The sequence below is a fragment of the Athene noctua genome, chromosome 25 (genome assembly GCF_965140245.1).
Source record: "Athene noctua chromosome 25, bAthNoc1.hap1.1, whole genome shotgun sequence".
NCBI lineage: Eukaryota > Metazoa > Chordata > Aves > Strigiformes > Strigidae > Athene > Athene noctua.
The window spans coordinates 3355496-3367726 of NC_134061.1; the positions used below are offsets into that span (position 1 = coordinate 3355496).

The window sequence follows — 12231 nt, forward strand, 5'->3', positions numbered from 1 at the left end:
CTTCAGCCCTGCGAGCTGCTGCTGGCGTCTGGGTAGAGGCTGTAAACGCCCCGGGTTTGTGCGTGAGGGAGAGTGACTGCTGGGGCAGTTAGTCTGGGTATGCAGATATTATATAAAGGGATCCTGAATTCCCTGCAAGCACTCGCTTCCCTTCTGTGATACCAAGGCCAAGTGAGTCTTGAGTTTATGTGATGTGAGGCCAGGAACCTAGTAATTCCCACAAGGTCACCTAAGTGAATGCATCCTGTAACTCCCTAATGAGTCAACTCTGGCTCTTACAGATACACAGGGTTTAAATGATCTGGAAAGCCTCTTGTAGCAGGCAATTTAGAAATGGAATAATGATTAATTAAAAAGAATAAAATCCTTAGGGATATTGGTTCTTGTATCTTCTCTTTGTGGGCGTTGGGCTCTGCATTCTTTCCACACTGTTCAACTGAGAAGAAAAAGGAAGAATCTTTTTTCATCTGGGGTGGGGGCAAGAGGGAAGTGATTGAGATGGTCCAAGTGCCCACTCTCAATTGTCAGGTCTCTCTGTTTGCAGAAGTGATCACAGGGAAAGTGGTGAATTTGTTTTTCCCAGGCTCAGTGCTGCTCAGAGGACCTTGCTGGCTAGCTCTTTCTGCTGAGTCACGGCCTGCTCGCTGCCTGCGCCGTCCTAGCGCCGGGGGTGTTTCTGTCTCTGATTCACATCTTTGCAGTCCCGCTGGCCTTGGCGGGGGTTATAGGGGTGTATCATGCTCCCATTGTCTGTGAAAATTAAATGTAAGTTGACTTCATTTGGAGAGAACTGTGTCAGAGTTGCAAATCTGTGCGTTTAGTTTCAAGTTGTGAGGAATGGAGCCAGCTGAGCTCTAATCCCCTCTCGAGCTGCAAAGTTCCACACAGAGTCAGAGCTGCCGGGGGAAGGTCTGCCATGAGCCTTGTTCTGGTCTGCTCAGCACAGGCCGGGGTAGTGCCCGCTGTTAGGAACGGTGTAGAAGCATGGCTGGGAAAACTGCTTGTGTAACGCCCAGCTCCCTGCTGTGATCGCCATGGAGAGGCTTCAAAGCATGGCGAGCTTGCGAAACCCAGCTGGCTCCCTGGTCAGATGCCATGCTGTATTAGCGGCTGTGCCCTGAGAGGCGAGTCTGGAGGTTGTGTCTGCCTGGGGCTTCCTTATTTAGGAAGGAGGGGGGTCGTCCTGTGGTCGGTCAGCAAGCAATGGCACCTGGAATTGTTTCAGAAAGATCAATCCTGTCTCCTTGCTGGAAACCATTTTGAAAGCGATTAGCCCATTTTCTTTTTTTAGGTGAACTTTAAGGGCCAGGTTGCAAAAGCGATATGAGTAGTGCTGTAATGGAATTAAGCTACTGCAGAATCTGAGTATTTATTTCAGCTAGGATCATTATGGTTTTGCAAAAGCCATCCTTAATCTGAATTAAGTGACTGAAATGAAGCAGCTTGTGGACAGATGAGGCCCTAAAGATACCAGACTTGAAACAACCATAACCCAGAATTCATAATACAGTTGAAGTTCTGAAGGGTGATTCTCACTGCAGGTGAGATGTGAGAAATCACATCCCACCTGCTGCAGCACCTGCCAGGGAGAAGCTTGATGCAGTTGTGAAACAGGTTACAAAACTCACCTGTGAGGAAAATGAGCCTTGTCTTATGGATGAAGAAACGGGTATGGAAGATAAAGGCTTAATGCTTTCCTCCCTAAAGGCTGGTTTCCTTTAAAATTTGATGTTAAAAATAGTGTCTTGTTTCCACCTAGCAGCAATATAGGACAAAAAGAATGTAGGGGAAGTGTGAGCCTTGACTTAGAATGGTAGGATAAATTCACAGATCCTTTTTCCTATAAACAGAACCACCCTAAGAACGTGAAATGGCCAGGAGAGCTCTGTGTGGTAATTAAAAGTCTCCATCAGCTGTCAGCCTGCTGTGTGTACAGGTAAGAAATCTGCCTATAGAGTGTTTCTCTGTAGTTTCTCTTAGCTGGTGCAAGATCTGCTGATGACTGTGAGCTCATTCCACTCGGGGCTCGGAGCACTCAGCTGCACTTCAGGACTCAGACTGCTCCAGCAGTTCCTGTAACATCTCGGGATTGCTGCAGCAGCATCCGCCACCCATCCAGCTCACAACAGCGTGTGCCTGCCGGTGCAGGGAGCAGAGGTGGAGGGCTGCTCCACCTGGGATGTAGAACAAAATGAGTGTCTTGCTGCACAGTGGGGCTTTGCACCAAAGGGAAGGGTCTGCAGCAAGCTAGAGGTGTGTTCAGATGTGGGGAGTGAGGGCACCTGAACAAGGAAGGGAATCTTCCCCCAGTTGCTATGCCTCTGACACGGATACTCAGCCCATGTTTTCGGCCCTGCAGGGTGTTGGTGAGGAGGAGAAGCTGGATGTAGATTTGATTATTTCTTTGCAGTAATCTTGTTTACCAAGAATATCCCTGTGCTTCTATTTCTCTGAACACAGATGGAATCAAACAGCAAGATGTTGGGTCTTTGCACATTGTGCTTTTTCTAGATAGGACTGCTTATGATACTCTTAGCATTTTATTTTCAAGTACTGTGCCACCAGGCTTCTGTGGCCATGCCCTGGGCCAGGACAGGAAGGTGGTCGCAGCCCCAGAGGACTGACTGTTTTATTTGAGGCTGGCAGTACTGTGGTCCATCAGGAGATGTATTTAATTCTTGACTAGCCTTTGCCAACAGACCTTCTAAATCCAGAATGTGGCAAGAATGGCTGTGCCTGAACATCAGCTGGGACTGGCTAATGCTGCTTCTCAGCCCATGACTTCTTTGATCCAGGCACCGAGTCCCTTTTGGTGAGGACTCAGGCAAGCAAAGCTGAGCTTTGACTGAGGTGACTTCAGAAAGCTAAGTGTCATTTTCCTGAGTGCTTTGTTAAGAAATTAGGGTGGGGAGCCCCTTTTGGTTGGTTGTAGATGAAGAAATCGTCCTGTTAGGGGATGCTCGGCTGACTTGCAGTGTTCCTGGTACATCTGTACTGCCGGTAGGAAGAGCTGCTGTTCCAGAATTGGTCTCTAGCTGCTTGCACTGCAAGTTCAAACTCAGCTTGTTCCTGGTCTCACAAGGATGGATCCCCTTGTAGCACTGTAGTATTTATTTTACACTTTCCAAAGCAGTGATATTTTTTTGAGAGATGTGTCTGCCCTTGGAAAATTCTCCAACTAATTTATAATGGGTATATTTTAGTCAGTTTGAAAATGGGTAGAAATGAGCCATTTTCCTGGTTTTAGATGCCTCACCTGTTTCTATTGACCAGAAAAATATCCTAGTGTTGCATGTTCATAAATCCAGATTTTTTTCCCCCCCTCATATGACTTTGTACTTCTGCAGTTATTGATACTGTAGTAAGAGAAGAGCTTTGACTCTCCATAGACCTTTATTCCAAACCAAGATGGACCATTCCCAACCCAGTCTGCTTTTAGAAACCTTTGGTGCCACAGGTTCTGCATCTGTTTCTCTTTTTTCCCTGTTGAGCTTTCCTCTTCACAATCTCTGCCAGAAGCCTGTTCTTAGACTGGACATTTGCCCTTGATTTGCACCTGAATGTTTCTCAGGAAAAACTGAAACCTGGAGCCTCTCTGACAGAAGATCCCTCCTGCAGTTTCTCCACTAAATCCAATTACCAGGGATAATAACCCTGTAACACAAGGCAGTAATTCCATTGAGGGATCTCCACGGTGTCCATAATGCTCCCAAGCTGAGCCAGAGCATCTCATTGCTTTTCCAGATGAAGAAGGCAAGGTGGAGAGGGAACTTTTGGGAGCATGACTTGTTTCTTCAAACTCTCCCTCCACTTTCTAGTGCTTCAGGCTGGGTTGCAGGCCCTGTATTGGCTGGTGAGGGAACCCCAAAGCTCCCCAGTACCACAGGGTGATTAACAAGTCACCTGTTGACTCCTTCCCACAGGTGTCTGCTGAACCAGATGTTAATTAAAGCTGCCCACTGTTGTTCCTCCATGCATGCTGTGAAGTCCTGGTGCCTACCTGTTGTAGCTGAAGATGTGTAGATAATGGCTGCAGAGCTGCCTGCCTTGGGTAGAAGGCTGCTTTCCCTGTTAGCGTGGAGCTAACAAATGGATTAAATTAAACCCGGATGGTTGCCTGCTGTAGCTCATCTCAGGGGTTGGCGATGAAGGTAAAGGGATGCTGTTGGCAGCTAGTGAGCTGTTATGCGTCTCCTTGGATATTGAGGACAGTGGCTGACAGCACAGTTGGACCGGAGGTGGTGAATCCAAGCCCCAGCACACGCGTCTGTGCAGGATGTCTAGCTAAACGCAGGCTGTGAAGAGAGCGGGCTGGGAGAGGCGGCGTCGCCATCGCCCCTGGGCTGGTGGCGGGCAGCGCCGGCCAGGCACAGCCCGGTGCGGCCGTCTCAGCGCGGACACAAAATGGCGCCTAAGGGGGGGGGGGGCGGGCAGTGTGCGAGCGCCCCCTGCTGGGCGGGGCCGCGCGCCCCCGCGTCCCACAGACAAAAGACGGCGGCGGCCCCTCCCTCCCTCTGCGCATGCGCCGGCCTCGGCCCGATGGGGGGGTACGGGCAGCGCCGCGCATGCGCTCTGCCGCCCCCCCCCCCCGCCGGCTCGGCGAAGGTTCCGGAGCTCGCGCGCGCCCCCCGCCCCGCCCCCGGCCCCGCCCCGCCCGCGCCGCCGCCGCCGCTGTCACTCGCCGCCCGGCTCCGGTGCGGACTCCCGTGCAGCGGCAGGTAGGGGCACGGCCTGCGGGAGCGCGGCGTGTGGGAAGGGGGGTTGCACGGCCCGACCACCCCCCCCCCCTTTTCCTCCCTCATCTCCCCTTTCCCGGTTTACGGGCATTGCGTTTCGCTGTCCCCACGCCGAAAGCGTGAAACGGGTAGAGAGAAGGCAAAAAAAAAAAAAAAAAATCCCAACTCAACCATTTCAGCCCCCAAAAAGATCGCCGCGGAGGGGCGTGTCACCCCCGGCGCCGGTTGGCCCGGGGGCAGCCCGCTCGCTGCAGCAGTGCGAGGGGCGGCCCCTGCGGCAGCGCTGCCGCCCGGCTGCAGGTGCGCGGCGGGGTGGGGTGGCCGGTGGGGAGAGAGAAAAGCGGATTTTTCTTTTTTTTTTTTTTTCTCCCCTTTTTCACCCGTTTTTTAAATTTTTTTTTTGCCCCGTTCCCTGCGGCAGGTGGAGCCGGGGGGCTGTGCCGGCGGGGCTGCGGCAGGAGGGGCGGGCAGCGCCTTCCCGCCCCGGCGCGGTGCCATCTTCTGCAGCCGCCCTCGGGGAGGGGGGAGGCGGGGGGCAGCTGTAATTAAAAAAGATAAATGAATCAATAATAGAAAACTATGAGGAAAAAGCGTTTCAGAAAACGGAGCTGTCCATACCCAGCCTGAAATTTGGGGGTGGCAGGCGTTATTGAGGTCACCATGCCCCGGAGTTGTCTTGCTTTGTTGCATCCCCCAAATGCCCGGCCAAGGGATCCCAATATTTAATGTTAACGGTGGGGTCGCCCAGGGTGGGTTCCCGTGTTGTTAAACCCCGGGGATTTTCCAGCTGGGCTGGGGATGCTGGTGCCGAGCCCTGTGGGTTTGGGGCTGGGGTGGTGCTACTTGGTGTAACTGGTGGTGTCGTCCCTCCCTGGATGTGCCTCGCACCTTGCCGGTGTCCCCGTGTTGTGCCAAAATTTCCCCCTTGTCCCTTTCCGTGCTGCCTGTTCTTTCTTGTGCTAAAATCGCACCAGGCGGGGCATGGGGCTGGCCCCTTTTCTGCGGTTTGCCTTTTTTTTTCCTTTAGGTGTTGGGTATTTCTTTGTTTTAAGTCTAACTTCACAGATGTGAAAAGGGAAGTTTTCCTGCCAGGTGTTTCCAGGCGTGCTGTGTGGCACACCTGCCCTCCTGGCTCGGAGCAATTAAACCCAGAAGGAGTAGAAACTGCTTATTTCAGGTGAGGGATGGAGATTTCTGCCTGTATCCCTGTCTGCCCTGTTAACCCAAGGGAGGATTCGGTTAGGGGAGGTGATTTTTATTTTTTTTTTAACACCTAGAAATGCAATCTTGTTGTTCGTTTGCAGAGGGCAGCTGCCATCACTTTAAAGGGAGTTTCTCCTTCCATTTGCTGGTGGTACCACCACGCGAGGTGCAGCTCCATTTGCAGCGAGAGGCTGGTCTTGCTTAGAAACGGGTTTGCTGGAACGAGTAGTCGAGATGAGCTAAGCTGTCACTTCAGCAATTTGTATGCAGCGTATTCCTGAGCTGCCCTGTGCTTATCTGCGTGGATCTGGGCAGATGTCTAATGTGTGTCTGAATGAGTGGAACAAAATTCACTACCGAGAATCATTAATTTGTTCTGTCGAGCAATGGCTGCCCTCTTGCATCCAATGAAGGGTGTTTGCTTTTGCTGCCAGTACCTCAGATTTGTAGTGTTTGATGGTTTTCCTTGTGCAGTTCAATTTTTTTCCTTTTTTTTTTTCAACGTGGTGAGTCAAAACAGGTCTCAGTTGGGCATTTACAGGCTGCTCTTGAGAGAAGGCAAATCAAAATCTCATTCTCTCTAGAAATGAGAAATAGTCTAACCCAGTTACACTTTGTTCCCTCTTGATATGCAGAATGCTTGGTTTTTACCCCAAGATGTGCAACTTAAGGAGAAAAGCAAGGTGCTGGCTGATTTACCTGTAGTGCATAGAGGTTTTCCAGGCAGATAATTCACACCTGATAAAACTATTGCATTTTCTCATTCTTGCTCTAGACAGAGTAATGATGTTTGGAAGGAGGTCTATGGCTGTGGCATACTTCCCTGTGCCATCTCCCAGTGTTAGCAGAGGTACGTCGTGCTGCTGAATGCCCTTGGAAATGAAGGCTTGCGTTCAGGGCTTTGGAATTAAGATGCAGGTAGGGTTTGTTTTTTGAGACCCAGCTCTTGTGCTCTGGTGTGATGCCACAGGCTGGTTGCTTGTGTCTGCGTCCTCTGTAAGGCTTGATTTGCAGCATGAGAAGATCTTAGGACAGTTGAGTCTTGAACACATAGAGTGTAAATTGAAACACCTGTGAGCTCTGGTTTAAAAGGTTATGAGGCCATTACTGTGTGCATGGAGGTGTCCAGTGCTGTGGGTCTGTCTTCATCTTGCGCAGCAAGATGGCCAGAAGTTGACCCTTGAGAAACTTGAACTAAACCAGCTCTCCCTGCTCTAATGAGTGAAAGGGTGAAGCGTGGTTGTCGTCGCTTGAAGCCTTTAAACGAAGACTGTTTCTCAAAAAGGACCACTTGTTCAGCTCTGCTCTGGAACAGCTTGCTGCTGATCTGCAGCTTTCAGGTGAACTTGTTGCAAAGGTCCCATCTGACGTGAACATGAGACACATCAAGATGTGGTCTCTGCCTGGGAGAGCAAGGCTGTTAGCTACTCTGGAAGGGGCAGGTGGCATCACAGATAAGATAGAGACATTTATCCTTCATCAACTGGGATTAGTTGAGATGAGGACAGAATTGATGGAACCTCTGTGTGCCCTGGGGGGAGCTCCCATGGAGAGGAGATGGGTCCAGTCCCTTCAGGTGACAAAATGCAGGTGACAAGGGCACAAGTATGGGTCTTGTGTTTCTCCCTCCCTCATTACTCGCCCTTTTCAAGTAATGTGTTAACTATTGGCAGGTCAGGCTTATAATTTAGGCTTCCTCACCCTGCATCAGTTCCTCTGGGTCACCTTGCTGCCCTCTGCTTCCAGCCTCTCTCTTCCCAAGGCATTTCATTTGAACTGTCCTGTTCCTTCTGTTCTTAAACTGCAGTTTCAGCAAGACCCAGATGGACCAAGTAAACATCTTTATCTGTCCCGAACAAGTAGAACTGCAGCTTTCTCATTTCCTTCCTGAAAGCCATGGGGAAGGAGAGCAGCCCTCATGGGATAAAAATGAGGGAAATATGGCACCACAACTGGTCTTTCCACCCTGAGGCTGAGCCTGGTGTGTCTAGTCAGGGACACTTGTAGCATGCCAGGAAGGTGGGTGTCTTAATCTTCTGCCTTTTGAGTTCCTCTGCTTTATTTTGAAGAACAGTGTACTTAATTGCATGCTTGCTGATCTGTGTTGCATCATTGTCTTTTTTCAGGGTTTTCCCAGCCATGGGGTTTGGAAGTGTTTGGGTACCACCTTGCTCCTTGCATATTTGCTGGGGCTTAGCTGAGCAGGTTTTACTGTGTAGCAGTGGGGAGTAGAGCAAATTGCTCCTTGATGACATTTATATCCTCATTTGGAAGTTGGGCTTTGCAGCGTCATGGGTCTATTGGAAGTGGCTGGGGAAAGCCACATTGAACATGCTTTTGAGATGGTGTCTTTGCCATTTCTTCTGAAAGCCTCTGTCCATCAGCATGGGAGTAACTAATTGTCCTGACACTTATTGCAGCACAACTATAACCGCTTTGCCTGTCAGAGTGTCTGTGTGCTCCTGTATGGGCGTTTGGCATTGCCTGTCGAGATCCTGGTGCTGGGGTGTGTCTGTGTCCAGACTTCCAGACAAATCCCTTTTGGTTTGTGAAGCGTTGAAAATTGGATCATCAAGTGGTGTCTGAGGGGAGGTGCTGAGGGTGGCCGTTCCCTCTTTTTCCAATAGGAACGTTATTCAAAAGCTGGAAGAAAGCTGTAGATTTGAGTTTGTCTTGAGCAGAATAAGCTTCTTTTGCCAGCCCAGTGTGCTGATGAGTCTCGGTGTGCTTCTAATTTAGTTATAGCAATGGTCTGACACTTGATGAACTGATCAGGAAAGAACCAGGGTGATAGTTTCCACCCAGCTCCCAGTATTTCTCAGTTTGCGTAGCCTGCTGGTTGATGAGCTCAGTTGGCTAGTAGGTTGGCTAATTGTTTCCTAGGCCGTGTGCTGGCTGTATGTAGGTGTGGGGATGGGCTCTGAAAGTTGGAAGCTTGTGAAGTGCCCTTGACTCAGAACAGACTTGTGGGTTCTTCATCCAGGTGATGCTGAGTGTGTGTGTGTGAGGGCTGTCTCTGGAGCTGCTGGAACATGGTATGGGTTTAGGATGGTTGTGGCTCCTCACACAGGTAAAGCAATGAGCCCCCAAACGACAGGGTCATGTGTTGTGCTTTGTGGGTATGTGGCTTGCTCTACAGGCCTGTGTAGTCTGTGAAAAAGCACTGTGAGCCCTTCCTTGCAAAAGCAAAATGGACCCCTCCAGCTGTGTTAGAACAGCTGAGACTCTTAAACAATATCAGAGATGATTGTTTCCCTGCCCTGTAGCCAGGTGGAGGGGGAACCCTGGGCTCGGCATCTTGGCTGTTCCCAGCCTCTGTTCTGGGAAGCACCACCTGATGATTTGGGAGAGGGACAGCAGCTCTCAGGGGATCTCTCGCTAGTGCTGCAGTCACATCGGAGCTGGGCTGGCTTTCTAGGTTTTTCTGTGCATCCAGTGTAATCTCTGCTTTCTACTGCAGGAGCTTTGCTCGCTTAACTGTGGTGTTTAGACTCCAGAGGTGGGCTGGCATGGTGTCTGGGGTGCACCCCGAGGGCATATCCTTGCAGTTGGGGGTGCTCATCAATAAAGTAGGCAGAGCTGTAAGGCATGGGTTGCCGGCACGGCTCTGCCTGCTTGTGGAGACAGAAAAGAAAGGAGGGAATCGCAGCAGTAATTTGAGCTGGATTGCTAATCCTTGCAGAGCAGTGCAGAGATGTTCCCACTCATCTCAAGCCAGTCCTGGGAAGAGGTCAGTGGGCTGTGTGGTGGCAGGCAGCCCTGCCAGAACTTCGCAGAGCACTGGGCTGGCCCAGCCTGGCCAGAGGTGCAGCCCTCGGTTCGAATCGCTGCTCCTTCTTGGAGATGCACAAGTGGAGTGTCTGCTCTGTGCAGCATTGCTCCCGCCTGCCTTTTTAGCGTGAACAGACCTCAATCCCACGCTGTTTTTGTAGATCACCCCAGGATGTGGTGGATATAGCAGAGACTTGTGGCCCTTCAGGCAACCCCTTGTGAGGTTTTTAAGGTGGACACAGCTCTGCTGTGAGGGACTGAACCAAATCTCTGGATCTTCTTTGCAGCAGGATGGATCTCCTCCATCTGCGAGTTGGAGCTTTGTTTTCCACTGAAATCTGCCGGTTGTAGGCTGGTTTTTGAAGTGCCTGTGGAAAGCATATGCAGTTTACGCTGGAGTCTGGAGGAGTTATATCTGTGCCTTTAGACTTGAGTGGATTTTCTTTGCAAGTCTAATGAGCCCTTCATGCTCCTCGGAAATCAATCCACTGATTTTTTTCCCTTTCCCTTCCAAGCAGTCCGATTAGTAAAGGCAGTCATTACATGTGGCGTGGCTCCTGTTTTCAGTTTCTTTTCTTTAAATATCCAAGGAAAGGGAAGCACCGGGGGATACCTTCTGTTAAACTAAAAGGATTATCGCTGCAGTTGGGCTAATTATTTCCATCTTTGCAGCCTCCCTGCTGTACCTGCCCTGACCTCTCTTCCCAGAGCAGATCCGGTATCACTGTCTGTCCATCTTTGTGTCTGTGCCCTCCCTCTGGACTCTTGAATTGCTTCAGAGTGGTTGGTGGGATTGCACCGTTAGTGCCCTGGGAAGGTGGGTGGATTTTGTCCCAGAGCTGTCCCGTTCAGCTGGGCAGTGTGTGTGTGTGTGTGCTCCACGGGAGCTGTGGCTCAGCTGCCTGTGTTGATGCTCTGAGGCCCATGGAAAGGATGAAGGCTGATGGGGGTTATTGTGGGATGAGGTGCAGTCTTAAGAGACAGGTTATACGAGTCCATAGGAAGAAAGGCCGTGTTAAACTCTGCTGTTGATGGAAAAGCTTAAGCACTTACAAGAAAGGTGGTGACGCTACTCATATTCATGGCTTTGAATAGTGTGTGTGTGACTTTGAACGTCCTGTGGTACAGAGTTGTTGGGCTTTCTGCCACTTGTCAGCGTTTCACTTCATGGCTCCCCATCAGCTCCCATCCCAGGCTGTCTGCCTGGAAGTGCCTGATGTAATTTCAGATGGATTTCATCAGTGTGTGAGGTCACTTGCTGCAGAATGAAATTCCTTGATGTGTTTGTAAATGGCTCAAAAAATCTAAAGAAGCCTCTCCCATGATCTTTGAACACGTCCGGCTCAGCAACGTGCATGTGTGTGCTGGCCTGGAGATCTGTTTTAGAGATAAGTCAACTGTCTCCCATACATTGGAAAGAAGGGTTTGCTGGGATGCCCTTTTGAAGTTGAAACTGGCTAAGTAGGGGGGTGTTTAGAGTGGTGAAATACTTCCCTGCCTAAGAAGCGTTTAATCTTTTATTTGATCAAAGGTCGACTTAGATCGTGGGTGCGCTGGCTTGGTTGTACCGTGGAGGTGTGTGTCTGTCTTGCTGGGAAGCATTTTCTGCTCCTTTCTCTCAAATGTCACTTCATGGGAGCTTCCTGGTGCAGGGAACACATCTGGCCAGCTGTGCACATTCTAAGTTGAGTTGAGGGCAGAGCAGTCTGTCACAGTTAACATGAGAGGCAAACTGATGGGCAAGCAATGTGGTTGTGGGTTGTTGGTTTTTTTTGGCTGGCTACTGTGGGTTTAATGTCCAGGTAGCAGGTGGAGGGGATTATCACCAGTGGTGGGTGGTGAGTGCAGGGATCGTGTGAGCTCTCATCAGGCTGAGGCGCAGCAAGATGCGAGTGGAATGGGTACAAGAAGAGGGCCAAAGAAATGGAGTAAAGCTGACTGAAGGGATATGTGCATACTATCTTATCCCTGTCCTGGGAAGGGGCTGTTGGACCTCAGTGGCCAGAGGTGTGGGAGTGGGGAGCTTTAGGAGCAGTGACCCACAGCATTTCTGCATCACAGTGTCGGAACTGTGTGTCTGGGCTGAAAACTTGCTTGTGCTGGGCTTATAGGTGATAAAATGTTCCTGTCCTGGCTTGCAGGGCCCAAGGTGAGTGTGTTCATTGTGGGGTTGGGTTGAGGACACAGCGATGACAGGGGTGTGCTGGGAGAGACCATCCCTAGAGAAGGGGTGATTCAGTGGGATGAGCTTCCCGGAGGCTGGTTTGTAGCTTCCAGCCTTTGGTGAACTCTCAGGGTGGTGTGTCAGTGCAACTTTTATCTGAAAGTGTATGGTGAGAAGTAAAGGAAACCTAAGATTTGTCTATGTGGCTCGTGTTCCTTTGCTAATGCTGACCCACCTCGTACCAAGTGCTGAGTATTTTATTACTCTCCCACTGCAGATGCTGGATGTGATGGGGTAAGAGTTACTGGGACTGAATTACCTTTGTGGTTTAAGGCAAGACCTGTGATGGAGCTGGCT

The 12231-nt window shown here is 50.4% G+C and overlaps 1 protein-coding gene across 15 annotated transcripts in view; it reads left to right on the forward strand.

Moving 5' to 3' along the window:
• The first annotated feature begins 4637 nt into the window (after positions 1 to 4637).
• The window catches only part of MAPT (microtubule associated protein tau), a 53267-nt gene continuing 45673 nt past the window's right edge, over positions 4638 to 12231 (forward strand). For 10 of the 15 annotated variants that reach the window (XR_012635182.1, XM_074926984.1, XM_074926991.1 and 7 more), the window contains exon 1: positions 4638 to 4718. The gene's annotated coding sequence lies outside the window, so the exon portion shown is untranslated. Of the gene's footprint in view, positions 4719 to 5828; positions 5914 to 6729; positions 6858 to 12231 lie in introns of those variants that run through there. The other 5 variants (XM_074926985.1, XM_074926994.1, XM_074926995.1 and 2 more) reach the window with 4 other exon arrangements.